A 10,142-nucleotide genomic window follows, 5' to 3' on the forward strand; every position below is an offset into this window, starting at 1 on the left:
AAAGCAAGAACAAGGGATTTAAAAACGATTTTGAAAACTTCAACTCGAGGAAACGTTTCCTTGTCTTGAACGAGAGTTTTGAAAATGTACTAATTTACATAATTTAAATCAGGCCACGTTTAGGCCGATTTCGAACTTTCCTAATTTTTGCCAAAATGAAAATTCGCTGAAACTTTTGAATGTTATTTTTGAAAAAAAATCACCAAAAGGGTCTCTTGGGGCAAATAAAAAGGAATTTTCGCTTCTGTAGCCGGATTCTTGAAAGTTACTGACAACGGCTTTTAAAAGCGAGTCGTAGCTTGTCGTGTATAATTGCTGTTCGTTTTTCTGGCAGTTTGTGCTTTACTTCCCTACGTTGAAATATCATCTTCTTTGGTATTTTTGGGATAAAATAATGACGTTTATTCTAATAATAATAATAATAATAATAATAATAATAATAATAATAATAATAATAATAATAATAGTAATAATAATAATAATAATAATAATAATAACAATAATAATAATAATATTAATAATAATAATTTATTACTTATAATGCGCCTTTTCTATACAAAATTCAAAATTGCATCACAACAGTATATAACTTAATAACTAAACTTACACCTATAATATAATCATACAAATCTTTCAATAAAACTATTTACATTTAAAAATCAACATAGGATAACAACCACTGTAGAAAAACTTGTTAAAGGTCACAAAAAGGCTGTTATGAAGAGTTCATATCCAACTGGAGGCGGCTGTTTATATAAAAATTTTGAAAAATATCAATCATCTTAGCAATGCCAAGCTAGAAGCGACGATGAGTCAGTTTGTTGACAATGAACCAATCACAGCCCCAATAGGCCGATCAATTCGAACCTTCCACATCCCTACCCCCGGGTATGGGGAGTGGGAAGTTTGACCTGGTTTTTCCTTAAGTTCTAGAGGAATTCGTGCTGGGTTTTTCGTAGTTTGGGCCTCAAAATAGAGTTAGGGAGTTTTTCGTCTTTGTGAACGGATCACTCAAAATGGCCTCAAACTAGTTTTTGAAGTTCTCATGAATGAAACGGGTGGCTGATGCGCAAACCTGCGAGCCCGAAACTAATTATTTGTGCGAGCCGGAGACATTTTTTGTCGAGACCCTGATATTTCTTCCCAAACTTCCAAACAAAAAAGCCGTAACTTGCATTGTGTGTACCTCATATTAGAGTTCCTAAAACCAATTGCAAATATACCCATACAAACTCTTATATTTTGGCCATGACGCAAGATGATCATACGCTCACAGCTTGAGCTTGGCCTACCTGTGGTCTTACTCGGTTATTCAGATACGACCATATGGCGAGGGGGTGGGAGGGGGGTTACTTTTCCCCGCAAACGAAGCTAAACATTTGTGGAACGTTAAATCCTACTCACACGAAATGGGCTTCTTTCGGTTTACGATAAATTCAGCTTGACACCTTAGTTTATACAAAAAAGTAGAGGTGAATAAAGCGTGTTATTCAACTCTTTTCTCTATCTCCTTTAAGCCTTAGCTTGCGGCCAATTGCAACTGAGCTGAACTGTAATATATCTTAAATTGGTAAATATACGAAATAACTTGATTGAATATGAAATTGTATTAAGGTTTTAAAATGTAAAATAACAAAACATGGGAAAATATAGCAAAAGGAAAAACAGTTCGTGAAAAGAGGATTGCTCAAGCAGAGGTGTTGGAGTGCTTGGAGTACTCGGCGCGAAAGGGAAAATCGAGGGCGCATTGCATTCTTTCCAAGTTTCATAGTAGAATGATCTCGTTGGTTAGGGTTGTTAGGTTTGTAATTTTTAGATTTGAAGTAAATGCATGAGGTTGTTGGAGTAGTGAAAATTAGGTTTTCAGCTGTTTGGTAATAAGATCGTGAATGGTTTCCTTTTTTGTTTTTTTGGCCTGACTGCGATCTTTGCCAACAACTTCATTCAGCAAAGAAGAACTTGATCGGATTTACTGTGACTGTCTTCCCAACAACTCCACCCCGTATTCTCAATTTCTTAGACTTCGACATCTATGAAGTAATGATCCTGATTTTTCCAACAAATCAGAGAAAGACGCCATTTGCATTCAAATAAGAATATGCCATATCATTAGCCAGGTCAAGCTCGAAAAAAATCGTTCGGTGAAATAGTGAAGCCTCGCCAAAAGTTAACATAGAGCTACGTGGAACTATGCCAAAATAAGCACCATAAGGTTAACCAGCAATTAGTTTAAGTTTTATTTCTTGCAGTTCCTTTGTACATAGACTAGCCTTTTTAAAAAGACATGAATCAAAGATACATCGATCAAAACTGATCAAATAAGTATCGAAACGTTAGTTCAATCTTAACTAACAACTCTAAATCTAACACATATGCAAATAATGGCATTGATTATACATCGAATCTGAAAAAGTACACCAGTATTAATAACCATAATACCATCAAATAGCTATATTGCGACTACAGTGCTATTCACTACAAATCAGATTGTAATATCATCCAGTCTTGAATATCATCCAATATGTTTTGAAATTTCACGTCTTGTAGTTAAAATCAGGGGGAAATATTAAATACTATTCACAATATTAATAACCAATTGTGACAAAATGAGGAAGGAACGTTTCGATGTCTACATGACATCAGTGTCAAGTTCAGCTAAAGCAAAATGATCTTATGTAAAAACATGTATAATCACTGAGTGTACTAAAGAAGTCTTAAATGCTGTAAATAAGTTACCTAAATGAATTACTGTATACTCATGTAGCTGAGGTAAAAGCTACTTTAAAAATTCAAGATGACTTCAAGAGCAGTTTTCAAATGAGTGTCGAAAGTACTTCGCCAATGCTTTGGTTTGGTTCACTGCGCTCCGTATTTTGTTGCTTAACTTCGCGCCAAACCAATCCCGGTTTGCTCGCACAGTTTTTCCCGCGCTCGGCGTCGGTTACATGTATTTACTTCAGGTTGTGATTGGTTCATTGTGCTGTTTGCGTCTGTTGTGATTGGCCAGAGTATTTACTTTGGTTTTGGTTTTACGATGCTCAAATAAAAACTGTAGGTAGTTTGAGTAGTTGGTGTCTCGGCAGTGTACTGTGACCCTCTGTCCTGGCATTTCTTTGTTGGCAAAAAAATCATCGCCTTCTCCCTTTACGTATGAGTCGTTGGTCGAATAAAGCTATTACAAACTGTAGATATCATACCTGAGGTAACATATGATCATTCTTGATAATAAAATTATTTGCGATAAGGAATTAGACATGAGACGCGGTTACAACGACTGAATCATTTAAATTTCCGCTCCATTCTGAAGAGGGAAAATTAAGGCAAAGCTCCAAATGGTTTCTCAATCATTTTGTTGCCAAATGTATCATTAATAACTATGTTTTCGTTCGAAAATAGAAATTTTTGCTAGTGAAATATTTTCGAAAGAAAACAGTTGTGGGCTGCATTCGGCTAGGATCTCTGTGTAAAGATGAAAATCGTCCAGAAAGTGCGCTTATCAGAATCTAACTAACGTTTTCAATTTACAAAAGATTATTACTTAAACACAAAAGTAGCACTTTGCAATTCTTTCCAAACAAAATAGAATGATCGCTATGAGGACATTCCAAAATTACTTAAGTTTTTGTTTTGTCAATTCTCGTGCACTGATGCCTCACAATCGTAGGAATCAGAATAGTGTTAGCCTGGCCACTTCAACGGTGTTCAGCCACATTAATTTTTTAATCAGCTTAAGCAACAAAAATTATCATTATATCTCATTACTAATTAGGTCAGTCCCTTTGGACAATAAGAAATAGCGATAAAAAAGTAAAACTTCCCAAGGAAATGGGTGGTAGAGAAAAAAAGCTAGAAACCTGATTATGACTGTATTATAGTCCATGAAAGCTGATAGGGAACTTTAGCAGAGACGAAGACGACGACGGGAACGGAAGTTATAAAATTACCTTCGCGTCTTCTGAATAAATTCGCGATGGTTTATACTCATTTAGTTTGTTTAATGTGGTCGAATCGTCCAGGAGCTAAAGTCGTAGGGGCGCCTTTAAAGTTCAGAAAGAGGAAGGTAAATTAATGATCATGCGTTCACGTTGTCCTTAAAACCTTAAATATGGTCATTTCATGTTGTTGTTTTGCAGAGGACGGCAGAGAAATATACCAAAGAATATAATGCTCATGCATAGTCAGTGTCTTGCTTATTAAAACTATTGTTTTCTGACGTTCTGTACGGTAGTTCTGTACCGTAGTTTGAGTAGTTGGTGTCTCCGCGGTGTATTGTGCCCCTCTGTCCTGGCATTTCTTTGTTGGCAAGAAATCATCGCCTTCTCTCTTTACGTATGAATCGTTGGTCGAATAAAGCTCGTACAAGCTGTAGATATCATACCTGAGGTAACATATGATCATTCTTGATAATCAAATTATGTGCGATAGGGAATTAGACATGAGACGCCTTTACAACGTCTGAATCATTTAAATTTCCCCTCCATTTTATAGAGGGAAAATTAAGGCAGAGCACCAAATGGTTTCTTTATTATTTTGTTGCCAAATGTATCAATAATAACGATGTTTTGGTTCGAAAACAGAAATTTTTGCAAGTCAAATATTTTCAGTAGAAAACAGATTTGGGCTGCATTTTTCTAAGATCTCTGTACAAAGATGAAAATCATCCAGAAAGTGCGCTTATCTGAATCTAACAAACATTTTCAATGTACAAAAGGTTATTATTTAAACACAAAAGTAGCCTTTTGCAATTCCTTACCAAACAAAACAGAATGATCGCTATGAGGACATTCTAACCTTACTTAGGTTTTTTTTTGTCAATTCTCGTGCATGCCTCACAATCGTAGGAATCAGAATCGTGTTAGCCTGACCACTTCAATCGTGTTCAGCCACATTAATTTGTTAATCAGCTTAAGCACCAAACATTAACATTATTTCTCATTACTATTTAGGTCAGCCTGCTTGGACAATAAGAAATAGCGATAAAAAAGTAAAACTTCGCAAGGAAATGGGTGGTAGAGAAAAAAAGCTAAAAACCTGATTATGACTATATCGTGGTACATTAAAGCTGATAGGGACCTTTAGCAGAGACGACGACGACGACGCCGACGGGAACGGAAGTTATAAAATTACCTTCGCGTCTTCCGAATAAATTCGCGATGGTTTATACTCATATAGTTTGTGTAATGTGGTCGAATCGTCCAGGAGCTAACGTCGTAGGGGCACCTTTAAAGTTCAGAAAGAGGAAGGTAAATTAATGATCATGCGTTCACGTTGTCCTTAAAACCTTAAATATGGTCATTTCATGCTGTTATTTTGCAGAGGACGGCAGAGAAATATACCAAAGAATATAATGCACATGCATAGCCAGTGTCTTGCTAATTATAGTGCTAATTAACTATTCTTTTCTGACGTTCTCGTTGACGTCATCCTCGTCGTCGTCCCTGCTTAAGTTCACCAATAACGATCTAGTAAAGCAATCTCTGATTGTGCTAGTTCGCTATGCCAAAGTTAAATGAGAAGCTACTGACCTAAAAGACCAGGTCAACAAGTAAACACGTAATTAGTTATTGGAAATCTTTCTAACACCTACATAATTTAGACACGACGCCACAGACATACGACCACAATGTAATAATTGGAAGAATACTTGTTATAACTCCAGGGGCTACATTAACGAAACCTTTCTAAGTAAAGACGTATCCTTCGTATTGATCTTTAACAATAGACTATCGATATTCCTACAACAGGCTTTTATTAAGGAACAATACTGAAGAGACATCTTAACTTAGGAGGGCTTCGTGAATCAGGCCTTGCATACGCCTATCACAGGAACGTGCTCTAGATTTCAGTATTCACTCTTCCCTCGCCTATCACAGAGCTCACAAAGACCTTTCCACTGGAATTCTGAAATATCATTTTCAACTCTTTTTTTTTGTGTGTGTGTGCGTGTGTAACTGAATTGCAACATCAAATGAGAGAGGGATTTGTCCCGACCGAAAGGTATAAATAAAACAAAACTGAAATGCATTAACACACATAATTGTAAAACGTAAAATGGATAATTCCTCGAGATTTCAAATTTATATTTGTCAAGTTCTTTACTCTAGTCTAAGACTTCCAGTTTAGCCGATAATACTAAACTTGTATGGCAACAAATATCCATAGTAATCACAAGGGACCAAGGGGAATAATCTCAACTTGTCTTTGCTGACCGCGAAATAGTGAAACGAGAGCTCTTTTAAAGTCTGGCATTCTGACTGCATATAAAATAGGATTGACAAGGGAGTTGGCATAAAACAAAACGATGAAAGCGTTAAAAAGATGAGAAGACACCGGGTAAGGAGGAAGAAAGGAAGGTAAATAGACCGACAGGACAGTAAATGAACGTTGTGTATACAATCATCTTATTAAGCACATTTCTAGCCAGCTTCACAATCTACAGTATGGTTTCCTTAAGGGAAAATCAACCACATCGCAGCTTCTTCAAGTCTTGAATGAAATTGGTGAGCTGCTTGATAAACGAGTGCAAGTTGATACCATCTATTTAGACTTTGCGAAAGCTTTTGACAGAGTTGACCACCAGCTTCTCCTGAAAAAGCTACGACTATTTGGCATCAATGGCAGTCTCCTCTGCTGGTTCTCCGATTATTTACATTTTAGATTTCAGAAAGTAACTGTTCTCGGTAAAACATCAAACATTCTCCCTGTTCCCTCTGGAGTGCCTCAAGGGTCCATCCTAGGGCCATTATTGTTTCTAATATATGTCAACGATCTGGCCATAGCCACTGTCAATAGTTCCATAGCACTATTCGCGGATGACACCAAGTGCTACCGTCCCATCACGAACACTGATGATGGACGACTACTCCAGGAAGACCTCGATCGAATCACTTTATGGTGTCATGATTGGAGGATGGATCTCAACCAGTCTAAATGTACAGTAATGTCTACAACGAGAAATGTCAATCTAGTGGAAACACCTTACTTACTTCAAAATACACCAGTCAAACGTACTGATGCTCAAAAGGATCTCGGGATATTAGTATGTAAGGACTTGAAATGGAACAGTCAAGTACTAGCGGCTGCCTCTAACGCTAATAGGATGCTGGGTTTTATTCGTAGGTCGACACTTGAGGTCAAAAATCAATCTGCTCGCAAAGCACTGTATACAGCCTTAGTGATGAGCAACCTCTCGTACAGTTCACAAGTATGGGCCCCGCAGTCAGTCAAACTGATCGAAATTATCGAGAGAATACAACGACGTGCAACTAAATATATACTCTCACTACCCTACAGGACTGGTATCTCGTATAAAAACAGACTAACACTCACAGGCCTTATCCCTCTCTGCTATTGGCATGAATATTTGGATCTAGTCTACACTTATAAATCTATTGTTAATAGTTCTGACACCAATTTTAAGATATTTCAACCTATTAGAGTTACCAGGCGTTCTGCTCCAACTAAGAGTATATTACTAGATATACCTAAAGCTAAGACTGTCACGTTCCAGAACAGTTTTTACTCAAGAGCCTCAAGAGCATTTAACACACTTCCAGACTTCTTGAGGGACAATACAAAATCTATAGATGTATTTAAAACTAATTTGAGGGCATACTACCTAGATTTGACTTTAAATGTGTACGATCCCGCAGTACCTCAAACGTTCAAAAGTGTCTGCATAAAATGTCATCAAAGCAGACCGTTACCTGTATTATTAGTTAAAATGTGTTGTTAATTAGTTAATTAGTTATTATTAATTGTTAATTGTTAATTAATTATTATGATGTGATTTTATTTATACAAGGAGCCTCGTTATTGGAACATATCGTTCTGTGAGTTCTCTCCTGTCAGAGGTTTTTCATTTTGTTTTTTTTCTCCTCTGGCGAAGTTTATAAATAAAAAAAAAAAAAAAAAAAAAAAATATTGTAAATAGTAGTTAGATATTTACCGCTTTTGGAACACTTTTGAAAATATCACTGAATTCATACCTGATTCAACAATGTCTCCTGCAACGGAGACGTCAAAAACCTAAATCCTCGGTTTTTCAAAACCTAAATTTTTTTCCTCGGTTTTCAAAACCTAAATTATCCTCGGTTCTGTTTTAGTCACTTTATAACATCTGAAATAAACTTTTCGAGTAAACTTTACTTCAAATGTTTGTAATTTATTCACGCAACTTCACTGAAAAATTTCACAAATGACTATGTGTTTCACTGAAAAATTTCACAATTGTGAAGCAAAATTGTGACGATTGTGATTGGTTGAGATAATCATACGACTGTCATATGACTTGTAAACAATAGAAATCTGATGACTCATTTCTTAGGGAAAGTCCCTTATGTATGACATCATCAAGTTCACGATGACACAACCCAAAGCGGACTGGACACTAGTTTGTTAACACACGTGTCGGCCATTTTGTTGCCATTTTGCGAAGAGGTTGTATTTTAATGTTTATGGCTCCTGTTTTGGGATTTATTGGACATTTATTTCTCCACTTTCATCGTTCTGATGTTTGTAGACGCTTTTTGAGGTAAGAATATCATTTATCTTGCACACAACAATAGATTTTTTTATTGAATCGACTCGCTATCGAATACTCGTGAAACCGTGAAATGATTTTACACATCGACCAAATCCTTGATTGGGATCCAAGAATTGAATTCATCACTGTATCCTTTCCACTTTACCAAAGCTTGTTTCTTCTTGTAATCTCTCCTGATAACTTTATCGATTCTGAATATCTCCTGATTAGCTTTCAATAATTCTGGTTCATAAAAACTTCCTTTAATTTCTTCATTATTGAGATCTTTCAGTTTATATGTGATCGGATTCGTGTATTGTATTTTATTGATAATGAAGACCTCTTCTGACCAGTTTTCTGTATAACCTCGATCAAACAACTTTCTTTTATACTTTGATATTCTAACCTTTTCACCAACTTTAAATTTTGGCAAAGATGATAATTGCTTCAAATTGCCAAATAGATTGAAGTAAACAGTTCCTACATTCTTTTTCTTAGATGCTTCTGTCGGTGTCATTTTTATTGAACTGTGTTTAGTGTTATTATACTGCTTCAATATTTTAGGCAAAATATCCAGATACATTGTATTGCCTTGAGCAGTGAATCGTTTCCACATTTTATTTTTAATCGTTCGGTTCCAGCGCTCAACAACTGATGACTTCTCTTCATTTTCAGTCGAATACAGTGTAATGTTATGTTTATTGAGCAAGTCTTTGAAATGTTTGTTGTAGAACTCTGAGCCTTTATCAGTCCACAGATACTTTGGTTTTCGACCCTCTTTGAATATGCTTTGAAATGCTTTAGTTATAGTTTCACCTTTTTTATCTTTTAATGGAACAATCCAGCCGTATTTGCTGAAAACGTCTATAGTCGTGAGAAGATACCTATTACCTTTATTCCATTTACTGAATTGTTGCATTTCAACAAGATCAGCAGCCCATATTTCATCAATATTATTTACAATAACACGCCGCCGAGTAAAGTTACGTCTTATGGGTTTATGCAGCTCATTAGCTAATTCTTCTTGCCAGTTTTCCTCTTTACCCGACGGCTTTTGACGTTTTTTGGAACCCCAAGTCCCAATTTTGATTTTGTATTTATTGCATTTCTTGCCAACCAATGTCCCCATTGTCGTTCGGAATATGGAACAGCATCCAATGACTTTACCATCTTTTTGTCAGCTTTTAATTTACATTTTTTATCATCTTTGCAGACTGAATAATCAACATCATGTTGCATGGCTATTGCATCTGTTTTGCCTGTTGGTTTATCATATATTTCCAATATTTGTCCAGTTTTGGGGTTATATTTGACTTGATTTTCCAAATCATTGTATGGGCCAGTGTATTTATGACCAGGTAATACCCACCCAGCTTTGGGTTTTGGGAGCTTACCAATCATTTTGTGTATATCAATTGAGCCACCGCTTTTGGGTCGTCCTTTGATTCCCTTTTCATATTCATCCCAATTTGGTGGGTGCCAACCAATTGAATCATAGCTTGAGCATTTCGGTGTGTTGTGAAATTTGCTTCCAATTTTTACCATGCTTTCACATGGATAATTTTTGTATTTTTCTAATGTATTTTTCCCAGCCTTGCCAGACCAAAATTGACTCGAC

This window comes from Pavona decussata, unplaced genomic scaffold (genome assembly GCF_977016875.1).
Source record: "Pavona decussata unplaced genomic scaffold, jaPavDecu1.1 SCAFFOLD_257, whole genome shotgun sequence".
NCBI classification, from domain to species: domain Eukaryota; kingdom Metazoa; phylum Cnidaria; class Anthozoa; order Scleractinia; family Agariciidae; genus Pavona; species Pavona decussata.